General features: G+C 44.4%; 1 long non-coding RNA gene across 3 annotated transcripts in view; it reads left to right on the plus strand.

Moving 5' to 3' along the window:
* LOC111756277 (uncharacterized) overlaps positions 1-13987 on the plus strand; it is a 56325-nt gene that overhangs the window by 11933 nt on the left and 30405 nt on the right. For all 3 annotated transcript variants that reach the window (XR_010051380.1, XR_010051381.1, XR_010051379.1), the window contains exons 2-3: positions 6699-7003; positions 11910-12167. This is a non-coding gene — a long non-coding RNA (uncharacterized LOC111756277). The remainder of the gene's footprint in view (positions 1-6698; positions 7004-11909; positions 12168-13987) is intronic.

Raw genomic sequence — 13987 nt, forward strand, 5'->3', positions numbered from 1 at the left:
TTGCCTTCTCAAGCTGCTGACCTTCCTCTGACACAGACATGCTCGGTTCACCAGGAGTATTCTCAGGTGACTCACAGATTTGTTTTTTTCCCCTTTGAGCATCTGTTGTGAGTAATGCTAATGCTCTTTGGAAGGCTGAGATAGGTGGGAGAGAGCTGGGAGAAAAAAGGCTCCTACAGTCTTTAAAACTCTTTTGTTTCCAAACATTTCCACGGCATATGTAATACAGCATATTACATAGAGATATCTTCTGATAGTAGATGGTCCCTTTTACTGTAATAGGAATTTTTATAAGCTACAACTTGCCAAAGAAACTCAGTTTACAGTTGTAAAGTGAAAAGGAGTTAATTTAAATAGCAAATGATACGGCAAGTTTTATAAACCTCTGTCGCAGATCCTTTCTTTTCCTGAGTGTCTTCTCCACACCACAGCTGTTGTCACTCTGCAGTGTCCTCCATCTTTAGCCAACAAACAGTTCTCCCCGACTCTAATCCATCCCCCAGGCAAATTCCAACTTCCTGGTTCCTTTTTTCCTTCTCCACCTGTCAGGAGAAGGAGCACATCTTGCTGATGAGCCTCCACACGCTGTCTGTGTTAAGAGAAGGGTGGGTTTCCCGTAACAGGGAAGTCTTCTTACCTGGACTAAATGCCTTGAGGGTAAGCAACTGAAAACTTCCTGGATGCTGGGGTGGAGCTCGGTGATACAGAGCACTTGCCTAGCAGACAGGGAGCCTTGGGTTCAAGAATCACAAAACAAATACAACAACAAAAGCCTAAAGCAAAGCAAACAAAACAAAACAGCCTCAAATATATTTTTGTCTAAGAATCTAGAATAACACCCATCAACTTGACATACTTGGGTAGCAGAGTTTCTCAAAAACACCTGAGGCAAGATCATCTCTATTATCAATTTAACTTCTTTTGGCATTAACATATACAATCTATTAGATTTATAGCTCTAAAATTCTAACATAATATTAGAATGTGGTAGTTTTATTATTTTAATATAATTTTGTTAGAATTCTAAAGTTTCTGACAGAATGAGACTTAACTGATAGACTCTTTCCAATGATTCTTTTTTTTTTTTTTTTTTGTCTTTTTCCTTTTTATCGGTACCAGGGATCAAACTCAGGACTGCCTGCTTGCAAGGCAGGCGCTTATGCCGCTGAGCTAAATCTCCAGCCCCTCCAATGATTCTTCAGTGCTTAATAATTGTATTGGTTACCCTGGGTTATTTACTAGGCTTAATAAAGCTTCAAGATACATAGAATGTTGTTTTAGTAGGACAAGAAATAAAACAAGTGACTGTCAATCTTTAACAAGTAGCTGATTTCTACTGTTAACTTCCTGCTGCATTTTGACTTTGTTTGAGAATCTTCACAGGGGTTTAGGGTGAGACTAACCATCTCTTGTCAGCACCATCCTTTCAGTGTGTCGCCTGACAAACTATAAGATAGTAAGGCAAATAAGACAGACAGTATTAGTTCCTCAAGACTCAAACATCAGTAACACTACATCTGTGTGATGACTTTTAACACACCAACCCTAGTGTTCTGGACAAAGTTTTGAATAAATGCTTTATCTGTCCTACATAGACAAAAATGCTTTTATTTATAATGCTAAAATTTTTGAAATTTGGAGAATTATGTTATTTTTATGTAGCTGCAAATTTTAAAATGTAAAGGATGATGAACTTGGGGGTTTAAGAATACAGCTCCATAAAAGTGTTTACCTATCATATGAGAAAATAAATAAAAATTTTAAGTTATCTTTAAGAAGAATAATTTTGGTTATAATTGGTATATCTGGGCTTCTTGATGGGCCAGAAATTTTTAGGTGGTAAAAAGATGTAAGAGATTAACAAATTATTATATGTTTATTCTATAAGAATTGTTTTTCTTTTCATTGCAGAAAAATCACTAATTATGTTATGACCAGATAATTTGTGATATAGCATACCTAATATATGTCTGGATTCATTAAAACTTCTAGATAGTTTTAAAATTAATTTTAATTGGCAAAAATTTCTCTTTGCTGAAGCAATAACATTTGGAGATTGTAATAAAATTCTAAAAGTATAACTTTGAATTAGTAATGAATTTTGAATTTTTCTTATGGTCATGCATTATAATGAATGATAATTATTGTTGTCAACCATATTGCAATTAGTATTGCCATGACAATGTAAAAGAAGAGTTATGTGGACTCATGGTTTCAAAGGTTGCAGTCCATGATTGGCTGGCACCATTGTCCTAGGCTGTGATGAGGCAGAACATGGCAAACCAGTACTGTGCAAGAAAACCACCTGACTTGGTGCACAGAAGGCAGGACTAGGGTGTCGTCTGAGGATGAGAGTGACCCCAAGGCTCTGCTGCCCGCTCCCCTCAACTTAGCCCCACTCTGAGTGCTTTTTTTGGGTGCTATTATGAAGGATGTGGTTTGCCTGATTTCTCTCTCAGCGAATATATTTGGGTATGTGAATGCTATTGATTTTTGAGTGCTGACTTTATATTCAGCTATGCTACTCAGTTTGGGTATTAATTCTAGAAGTCTTTTAGGGGTCTTCTATGTAGAGTATCATGTCCTTGCAAATAGTGATACTTTAATTTCTTCCTTTAATATCCTCATTCCTTTTATTTCTCTGTCTTGTTTAACTGCTCTGGCTAACATTTCCAGAACTATATTGAATAGGAGTGGTGATAGTGGACATCCTGTTTTGTTCCTGATTTTAGAGTGAAAGCTTTCAGTTTTTGTCCATTTAGTATGATGTGGGCTCTTGGTTTGTCATGGATGGCTTTTATCAGATTCGGGTAGAGACCTTCCATTCCAATTTTCTGTAGATTTTTAAAATTATGAATGTGTGTTGGACTTTATCAGAGCTTTTTCTGCATCTATTGAGATGAACATGTGATTTTTGTCTTTGGCTCCTTTGAGGTGGTGTATGATTTTTACTCATTTGCATATGTTAAACCATCCCTGCATTCCTGGTATGAATCTCACTTGGTCATAATATATAATTTTGACGATTTGCTGCATTTTGTTTGCTAGTATTTTATTGAGGATTTTTCATCTGTGTTCTTTAGGGATATTGGCCGCAGTTCTCCTTTTTGGTTAGGTCCTCCTCTGGTTTTGGTATCAGGGTAATAATACTTGCCTCTAGGAATGAATTAGGAAGTATTACTTACCAGCTTTTAATGGAATTTTTAATTTCCTGGATCTCTCTTTGAATATATTTCATGCATATTATTTCTTTCTTATTCATTTATACACAGTTTCCATCATTTTCTTATGTTCCTATATTTTTAAAATCGATGTCTTCTTTAGCTATGCTGAGCAAGATCATTTTTTTTTTTCTTATCCGAGAGGTTATTTCTGATCTGATTTCCTCTCTAGCCTCATGGATTTGTTTCTTTACTCCACTTGGTATCTTTTCAGAAATTTCAGGTGTGTGTATTCCAATGTCTTTTATGCCCATGTCTCCTGTACTTGTTCTGGATGGACTTGGAGTCTGAGATTTCATTTTGCCTTTTAGTTTTGTCATGCACCTCTTGGTTCATATTTCAATCTTTTCAACCTTGCTGCTCCCTCCTATTCATCTTTTGTGTCTTAGGGCCCTACTATGTGCCTGGCATTCACCCTGGATCCTGGTCCCACAATGTAGGGGATGGGCCAGTCACTTGAATTCCTTCTGTGGGACCAGTTGGATGAGTCCTCAGTTCTTCGTAGGCTGACTAGTCTAGCAATGTTGATGTGAACCAACCTTTAGCCCATATTGTTACCCCATCTTCAGAGTTTTCCAGGCCATTGGACCCACCTGTACATGATGTGTATTTTAGGCAGGTCTCTACTGTGTCACTGAGGGTCTTACAGGCCCACCTGGATTCCTCCATGTGGTAGAAGGTTTCACCTGAGCTCTCATAGGCCTGCTGAGGGTCCTTTATGTGGAGGGAGGTCTCACTGGTGCCCTCACCTGCCTACTGAGGTCCTGGGTCAGGGGAGTGGTTGCTGAGGTTCCTGCCCATGAGCCAAGGTCCTCTGGGTGGGGGAAAGGCTCGTCCAAACTCTCACTGGCTGCTGAAGTCCAGGTGGGGAGAAGGGTCCCCCTAAAGAATTTTTTCTAAAATAATTTCAAAGATACAAGAATGTAACCAGCTCTGTACAATAATTTTTTGCCCTAAACCATTAGATAGCAAGTGGTTAACCTGCTACCCACCACCTCCAAAGACTTTGGGATTATTCTTTACAAGTAATGCCATTCCCCCACTTAAGCCATGTGTAACTACACAAACCAGAAAATGGCCATTCATGCATTACGACCATCAGACCCACCATGTCCTCAGACTGCACCCATGTCTCTCCATCTTCCCAGTAAGGTCCACCATTGCCCAGCAACCCAGCTCAGAATCACGGGCTGTTTAGCTCTCAGGCCTTTCTCATCTTTCTCATCTCCTCAACTTGGAAATCCCTCTCAGCCTTTGATGGTGCTCCATGGCTTTGACTCCTGTTTAAGACTGTAGGCCTTTGACTTTGTTTTTTACTCAGGCTCATGATCATGTTCCGACTGTACATCTTTGCGGGATTGTAGCCCACATTCCTTCCCATCCATCTGGAAGCTCCTGTCCCAACCTGTCAGTGTTGCTTGACTGACAGTGCTGACCTGGGTCATGGAATGGAGCCACAGTCTGCTGGTTTCTTCCCAGAGATTTTCTTTTCTTCCAGCTGGTAACTGTTCTGTGAAGAGGTACTTTGCAGCTTTCTCCCTCATCCTATTTCTCATCAGACTTTCTCTTTGTGTATATAAATTAAACCCACAAAGTCCTATTTTTCTCATTGAATCTTAACCTTTATTGGCTTTACTCGTCACCATGCCTTGGGTATCCAGTTCAGCCACCAGAGCCCTACGGACTGACACTTGGGTGTGTTAATGTGTCCTTGCTGTTCTGAGCACATCTTGCTTTGGGCACAAGGAATCCCAGGGTCCTCTAGGACCTCGTCAGTCTCCTTCCTGAAGGTGATCATTTCTGCATGGAGAGCTTGTGCTTTCTAATGCAAGTGGGCATGTAAAGGGTGCTATGCTGCTTGGTGTTCCTGTGACAGGTGGTGTGGTCACTGTTCCAAGAGGTAGGCTCTTGCAGATGTGTGCACACCAACAAATGCAAGTGTACAAACACATTTACAACTGCATTGTTTTCCACATGTACCTGTAAGGAGTGAGACAGGTGAATTACACAGAACTCATTCCACAATCAATCTGCTGCTGCCTTCCCAATACGGGGACCCCTCCTCTCCTTCACCTTGAGGCTTTGCGCCCGCAACGGCCCTGTTGTATCTCCTCCCTCAGGCTCATGTGCCTGCCAGGCTCCTCTGTGTGTGTGAGCTCCGCACAAACTTAACCCTGCTTCACAAGGTTATGTGAGCACTACCTAAGTATCTTGCTTCTTCTTGTAACAGGACACTGATGTATGATTTCACACACTTTCATTCTCACAGAAGCACTGTAAGAGTTAGTGCACATGTGTGTCCTAAGGTTTTATGTTCTGCTTGCCTCAGGTTTCAGTGAGTTCCGTGCCCTGAACCTTGACTATGGTCTTTGGTGTGGGGCTCTGGAGAGGTGATAAAGACCCAATGAGATCACCAGAAGTGGCCCCAGGATGGTGCTGGTGGCTCTGTCAGGACAGGTAGAATCTTAGGCTGCACACCTGCCCTGTGTCACTCTTTGGGGTCCTGTTTCACTGTGGAAAGCCCCAGGTGCGGCTCTGTGCTCCTTGCTTCCCAGACTCTGGAACTGAGAGTTCTGGGAACCTCTTTCTTCATCAGTGTTCCAGTCTTGAGTATTTTATTTGAATAGAGAACGGATTGTGTTAGTCACCTTTGTGTCACTGGTAATCCTTTGGTAAAGGAAAGGTATCTTTGGGTTTTTGGGTCAGGAGGCTTTCATCCAAGTGGCCAGGCAACCCTCCCTTCAGGGCGGAGCACTGGCAGGAGACTTCTCACCTGACAGAACTAGGGAGCAGGGACAGAGGAGCAGCGAGGCCCCCACCCGCTGAGAGCTGGCCCCGCAGGACAACCTCTTCCCTAGGCCCTGGTCTCCCTACTTTCGCTGGGTAGAGAGAACACAAGGGTTTTCTGCTCTTCCTGGGCTCTGGGATTCTGGGACTCAGAAATTCTTCCTAGATTCTTTTCCTGAACAAAGATGTGGACAAAGTAAGTGCATTTATTTAAGTGCATTTTACATTTATTAAAGGTGGAAAAGAAACATGCTGTGCAGAGTGAGTGTGGACCAAGTAAAAGTAGGAAAAGAAATAGACTCTTCAGGGTGAGAACAGGACACTGTGAAAGGGTGCGTAGATGGCCAGAAGCTCAAAGGCACCCTTACACCCATTTGTCCCTCTACCCTACAGGCTAACATCAGATCAGAGAAGTTGAAGATCATGATCTCTGATTGGTCCCAGGTACATGGCTTAGGCATATGTTCTGGATCTCTGTAATCGACAGGATTTTACAATTAGAAAAATCATTTGCAAAATTGGTCATGCCTCAATCTCCTGCATCACTATCACTGAGCAATATTTATTTACTCCTTTTTAAAATTTTGAGTCAAGGTCTCACCAAGAAGCCCAGGCTGGCTTCAGCTTGTAAGTGTCCTGCCTGGGTCTGATGTGGCATCCCCTCCACTAACCTTGCTTCCTTTACTGCAGCCTCCTAGGACCTGCACACCTCAGGCCTTGCCGTCAGCCATGCTGTGGGGCTCTGCGCCCAAGCTCTGTCCACTTCACTGTGCCTGGAGGAGTCAGCAAATAGTGCCCACCTTGGTCCTGTGGCCTGTGATGCAGGCAGAAGAGCGTGTGTCCCCTGGGAGCCGCTGTGGCTGCTGTCTCGGGGACAGGAGGAATGTGAGCAGAGCCTGAAGGAGTGGAGCTCACAGACACGAATGAAGCACCCTCCCACCTGCAGGCCTGTGCTGGCAGATATCCCTTTGGAGACCAGTTTCACCAGAGCTTTGGTGGGTACTGATCTTTCCTCCCTAGCAGACCCAGCCCTGGTTTCTGTGAACCCACTGCTTGTTTTGTGATCGCGTTGGTTAGGTTGCAGTCCGCCGCTGTGTCCAGGCTACAGAGGCAGAGCCGAGCAGCAGTCACAGGCAGGAGGCCCAGGAAGCCCAACAGTCATCATGTGGCCTTTACAGACAGCTTCTGCTGCCTCTGGTCTGTGATGGATCTCACATCTCACTCGCTGAAAAGCCTGAATCTGCTATGATGGAAACAGTACATTTTTCTGAAATTGCACATTATTCACAGTAATTTTTGAGACAAGTTTTCTGTGTAGTTCAGGTGGGCCTTGTACTCAGAATCCACCTCCCTCAGCTTCCCAAGACCTGGGATTCCAGGAATCACCACCACTCACTCCAGCATGTTTACAAAAAGTTTTAAGGACATTAAAATGACAGTAACATGTTGACTGATAATTTTATGGTTATTGTTTTAAAACACGACTTAGAGATATTATTGCAAGTGCAAATGGGAAGAAATGTTCATTAGTGCAAAGACAGAGCTCCAAAGCTGAGGGGTGGTGCACAGGTTTTGTAAACTGAGTAACAAGTGATTAAGGTCACGGGAGAAGCAGCAGGCAGCTGCTAAGTGTCATAGTTGCCAGGCAATGGCAGGGTGGGCAGGACATGGCCCTCATCAGTGAAGCTGCACAGGTGTGCAGCTAGAGCTGGGGCCACAGCAACTCGTGGGCAATGGTGGCCCTGCTCTGTGCCCAGCCCCTGTGGCTCTTCCTCTGCAGAGCAGCTTCCTTTGGCAGAACTCAGCTTTCACAATGCAAAAGTCCTCCGGTGCTACAAATAGTGACTGTTAACCTGCGGAGTTCTTTTCAGTTCCTCATGAGGTCTGGGATTCCTCCTCATTATAAAAATGTTCCGTGAATTAGCGTTAATGTTTACTTGCAGAATTTAATTTTTAATTATGAGAAAAGATCATCATTTTCTTTATGCTTGACAATCATTTCTACTTTTTGTTTTAGCAACAAATTATTTCAAATTCAAGTGATTTTTTTAAAAATGAAAAACTATTTTAAAACTTATGCTTCATTGAATGTCAAACGTGTCACCATGGAGTTGAGACCATTTCCCTTCACAGTCCTCAGGGGCTGTCGCTGTGGTACAGGTTTCAGAGTTTCATTTCCCTTTCGGGATGAATAACAGCCCCTTCTATTTAAGTCCCCATGGAGAAGTCACGTTCTTGTCCCAGGCTGTATATTTTTATTATTATGTCTGTGGCTCATTTTAAAGCTTTAAGCTAAAATCTTGACTTTTTAAAAAACAAGAACTGATGATTGAACCATGTTTTATGCACCCTGTTTTCCTATAATAGTTTTTTGCACATTTAAGTGCAAGATTTTCATCACCTCCAATATGACAGACACAGGATACAGAAACTGCTTTTGGTTCCTGTGATGGCTGGTTTTGCCTGGCCTGGCCTGAGAGACCCCTGGAGGTGGCCAGGCATGCTGTGCATGTCTCTGGGTGTGTCTGGGGGGCCACTGGAGTGAGCTCTGGGCCAAGTCTGGTCCCCACCCCTTCCTTCCTGGCCCCTTCCCTTCTCCTTGCATCCTGACGGTCATGAGAGGAGCAGCTGTCCTCCAGGGGGCCCTTCTGCCTGCAAACTATCTTCCTGGCCTGAAACTACTTGAAGGTGCATGTGTCAGACATTCTGTCCCAACTCAGTCCCCCCACCTCAAGGCAAACAGCCTTCTGTTATTTTTTATGTGTAACTACTGGAGGGTCAGGAGGGTTTTGTATGGTACCTTTCAGGTTGAAGGCCATCATGAGGGACCCTTCCATGCCATCACGTGCATCTTGGCTTTGGGCTTGAGTCATTTCTCCTTGGGTCCTGTGTTCTGCTGTGGCTGCATTGGTGGGAGTGAGGGTCCTTTTCTCCCTCTGGACCTGAGTGCCCCCCTCTTTCTTCCTATGCCTGCAAGCCATCCTCCCCTCGGGTCTGCAGACCTGGACACATCCACCCTGCTGTGCCAGGCCTGAGGCGAGATGAGACAGCCACCCTGTGCCTTTCCATGGAGACAGCAGATGCTTACTCACCTGAAGGCAAGGTTGTGGGTGCTTCTGTCAGCATTCAATTCCTAATAAGGACCTTTGCCCCTCACAAGCCGAGGGTCAAACCTGGGCCTCATGGGTGCTGGGAGTGCTCTTCACCTGAGCTACAGCTCCGCTCAGGAGTTACATTTGGGTTTGTGGCAGTTCCTTTCTCTTTAGATCCACAACACCTGGTTTGGTTGGTGTGGCCCATCTGATCCTTGGCCTTGCACAGGTATCTGTGTCACAGCCTGAAGGGACCCTAGGGAAACCACAGGAGTTTCCGTGGCTGGCTCAGGAAAGCCTGTGTTGTAAGGGTGCTTAGATCCTAGGTGGTCAAAAATGTTGTAAGCCAGGCATCACAGCATGCACTTGTAATCCCAGCATGCAGGAGGCTGAGGCAGGAGGCTTGCATGTCCGAGGTCAGCCTGGACAACATAGTAGATCCTGGGTTTAAAACCCAAAGAAAAACAAAACAAACAAAAAATCCAACAAAAAACCAAATTGACAATGGTAGTTGGTAACTCTATCAACTACTTCTGGACAGTGTTCTTTAAAAGACTGCTACTTGAGAATCACACAACTAATATTCTGTTTTTCCTCTTGGCCTGAAGTATTGAGAGCTATTGAAAGAAAATAGCTGGTTCTCTCTTCACAAGCCTGATAAAAGCTGGCTGGGATGGGGACAGAGGAAGAGATAGAGAAGGGAAACACTGCCAAAGCCAAAGCTCATGTCTGACAGTTCCAACTATTAATCCTGTGGTCCAATTATGAAATTACAGTCTCTTTCAACTTATTAACTCTTTACTTAGTTTCCCTCAAAAACAGTTTAATATACGAACAGTTTCTGAATGACAGTAACGAGCTGTTGTTCTGGGATTTGTTATGGCTTATGTCTGTGTGCCCCCAAAGCCTCCTGTGGTCACAGGGGGCACTTTTCAGAGATGGCTGGATCTAGAGTATGTGATGCTGGATTAGTTCACTGAGTGGTTTGGCATTGCCCTAAACCCAGGAGTCTAGGTACAGTGTAAGAGGGGGCAGAAAGATGTCAAGGTCCCTTGCTGCTTTTGGTGTCTTCTGCCCACATGAACTGTTTCTCTTCTGCAATGCCCCTCTGCCATGTGCCACTCTGCCTTGGAGCCAGAAGACTATGGACTGAAACCTCCAATGAACTAGGAGGCAAATAAACCTTTCCTCCTTTGACTTTTGCTGTCAGGTATTTTGTGTCAGTAATGAGAAAAATAACTAAGACAGTATTTTCTAGAACTGGAGCAGTTAAATTAGGGTTAGCTACAAATATACCCAAGAAAGTAGATGTGACTCAGTGTCCCCAGGATGACTTCCTCATTTGCCAAGGAGGCTTCCTGGCCAGTGGCTTAAACCCCAGGAATGCACGACCTCACCTCACATCTAGACCAGAGCTGAGGCTCCCAGCCTCTGTCCAGGGTTTGTAGGTGCTGCCTGTCCCATCTTCAGCTCATTTTCCCTCTGGAAATGCCCGTGTCCAGGTTTATCCTGTTGGGAATCAGGGGCTGTGCCGAGTGGGACACACCCTAGGACCTCATCTGCACTTCATCACTTCCTTGAGATCTCATTTCAAATAAGGCCTCCTGTGCCACGTGGGCACTGGGACTTTGACTTATGAATTCAGGAGACGGTGACAAAACCACTGCTGGGATCACAATACAATGTGTGTTCAGGGAGGCGGCTGGGGCAGTGGCAGACCGCAGGGCTGGGCTGGCATCTTTGTGGGGAGAGCAGTGCTCAGACTGGACACCAGAAGGACAGCTGGCAGCAGGCTGAGAAGATTCTGAGACCTAGACCTGGAGGGCAAAGCACATCAAGTTAGTTCCAGACCAGGGCTGAGCAGAGAGGTTGCAGACCTGATAAGGAGGGGCTAAGAACACAAGGAACTGAGTCCTCTTTCCAAAGTTCCTTCCTTATGTGGCTGCTGCTGATGGAAAAATAACTTGCTGTTGAAGTCAGATTCTGTCTTGGTTACTTTTTTCTCTCATTGCTGGAACAAAATACTCAAAACCTAAAGTTAGGGAAGGAAAGGTTTATTCAGCATCTGCGCATAAAGCGAGGTCAACAGGCAAATAAACTGGAGTCAGCAACCTTTGTGGAGCCACCTAGTCATCCATCTCACTCCCCTCCTGGGATTCAAAACCAGTCGTGCAAACTGTGTCAGGCTTGTCAGGTCTAGACAGTTTTATTGTATCATTGGTTTATTAGGTTCCGACATCATTCCAACTGGAATTTGGCATTTTTCACAAACTTAACAAATTGCACCTAGATTTCTGCAGTATCAGGTATGATAAACAAATATGGTGAACATGTAAGTAGAAAGTTTTAATTATACACGGCCGTGAATCCTCCCTGCTTCCAACATACTCGTCTCATCGTTCTTGCACTTTCCAGAGCACCTCTGGTGTCTTTACTTGTTCTGTCCTGGCTGCCTCGATGTCCTAAGATGACTCAAAATGTGTCCCTTTCATGGTCATTTTGCCTGGGGAAGAGCCAGGAGTCACACAGTGCCAGATCTGGTGGCCAAGGTGAGTGAGGACACAGTGCATGGTTTCACAAGCTGCCCTTCTGATAGATGGCACTTGTTAGAACATTCACCATATTTTTTATCACACTTCATGAAGACCCTCAGAGAAGAGCACTCCAGAGCTGCTGGAATGATGAGCTGAATGTGTTCAAAACAAGGGGAGGATTGTGAGGAGAGTTAAGGATGACGTGTCCTTTACCGTAATAAGTATTTTAAATATGACACTCAGGTGTATTTTGACCCCTCACCCTCTACCCCCAGGAACTCAGGAAAAGCAGACTGCACTGTTCAGTGTCCGGGTCCTCCCTGCCCAGCTGCTGGCAGCAAAGATTGCTGTAGACTTTCAAGGTCCAGATACCAAGTGTGAAGGAGCAGAGCAGCCACAGGATGGCAGCACCCTAAAGAATAAAGGATCACTCACTGGCGGTCCTCCTGGGATTTGGAGAAATCCCTGGGAACCCAGGAAAAAACTCAAATGGAATCACTGTGCCTCCTCCTGGAGTCCAGAAGGTGAGAGAGGTGAGTGGCAGGATCCAGATCTCAGGGATGGTGAGGAGCAAAAGCTTGGTGTTCTTTGATTTTGAACCAGCACCAGACAAGTAGCCTGACTCCTCCAACCAGTGTCAGGAAACATGCGGAGATTTTTGGAGAATTGTGCAATACCAAATTATAATTTAGGCCACTTTGCCTAAGATTCACATGTAGCAGTGACACAACATATTTTGGGATACTGTACGTACTGTATAAAAAGCCACTCAGTTATGTGCACATGGTGTGTGTGTGTGTGTGTGTGTGTGTGTGTGTGTGTGTGAAAGAGAGAGAGACAGAGAGAGAGAGAGAGAGAGAGAGAGAGACAGAGACACTGAACACTGAAACCAGGGTGTCTGATAGTGGGCTACAGCCCCAGCCTGTTTGGGCTGTTTTTTTGAGATAGAGACCACTGTGTGCTCAGTGGCCTCAGACTTGTGATATTCCTGCTTCAGTCCCTCAGATAGCTGTGTCTGTTGAGTTGATTGACTGCTTGCTTGATTGTGGTACCACTGAGTTCTTCCTCCAGCCTCAGTGATTGCATCTTTGAACAAACCATCAAAACACTGCAGGGGTGAATTTCAGCACTCTCTTTGCCTTGTCATCTCTGAGGGGATATTTTCCACAAGTGAGTCAATGTCTGATGAAGACCTGTACCTGCCTGATGACTGCCTTGGTTGAAGGGAGGGGAGGTTGGTCTTGGGCTGGGAAAGTCTAGTGTGGTTTACTTGGATGTCAATCTCATCAGACAGACCTGTCCTCTGCTCTTATCCCGTGGCTTCTGCTCACCTAGCCTGGGCTCTGCCCTGCACGCAGCTTTCTTTAGTGATGGTGAGCAGCATCAGCTCCAGGTTGTTCTCCTTTCCAAAGTTTTGGGCTTAGCACCACTGGCCAGGTGTCACTAGGCCAGGACTGATGAGGGCTCTGGTTTTCCCAGCTAGGCCTGGGCTCATGCTGGCCCTGATGGGGCACTTCCCTCCCCATCAAGAACAGGCCTGCAAATAGTGACCAGCCTCTTTCCATGGGAAAATCAGGGCCAGATGGGGGTATTAAAAAAGTTTTATTTTAATTTTTCTGATGGAATTTAGTACAATGACATATAAAAAGCTAGAGTTACAAGTTTTGGAGGTCAAAAGTAAATCAGATTACTCACACGTGGATGAAGAATATCATTCATTATGGTAAAATACATGCTTTGGTAACAGAAGAGTGGTGTGGGGGAGGATGATGATGAGTTTGATGTTTTCCATGGGAACCAAATTTCTTGTGACTGTGAAATGGAATAAGAATCAACTGATGCAGAGTCAGGGAATGCAGACCTCGATTCAGATGATAAAGACAACAGCACTGTGAGTAAGTATCTGACTAGTTGAAATGTTACAAAGCATCTATGCAAACAAATAGAATGACCCAATATTAGAACTGGGTCCTAAAATATAGTGAGGGTCTTGGCAAGGGTGAAATGTATGGGGCGGAATGCCAGCACTGCTATTCAGTGTTGGAAATTATAACAGATGAAATACTACAAAATGCCGTGAAATACACAAAGGCTGAAATGCAGATAAAGTGTTTTGCATGGACCAATAGCCATATTCAAATCTGTATTTACTATGACACTTCACTGGCTGAGCTGAAGGCGTTCATAGGTCTGCAGGAATTTCTTATGATTTTCACAGAAACGTAAAAGACTTATGGAAAAGCAATGGGTCAAAATATGGCATCAAATTTATGTCCTTGTAGATGCAACTTATGAAGCTTTTGATTTAGACATTTATCCTGAAACTCAGCCACCACACCCTTAATATAGTGAT

Source organism: Cavia porcellus, unplaced genomic scaffold, assembly GCF_034190915.1.
Source record: "Cavia porcellus strain 051 isolate PalLab524CR breed Dunkin Hartley unplaced genomic scaffold, mCavPor4.1 scaffold_14, whole genome shotgun sequence".
In the NCBI taxonomy this organism is placed as follows: domain Eukaryota; kingdom Metazoa; phylum Chordata; class Mammalia; order Rodentia; family Caviidae; genus Cavia; species Cavia porcellus.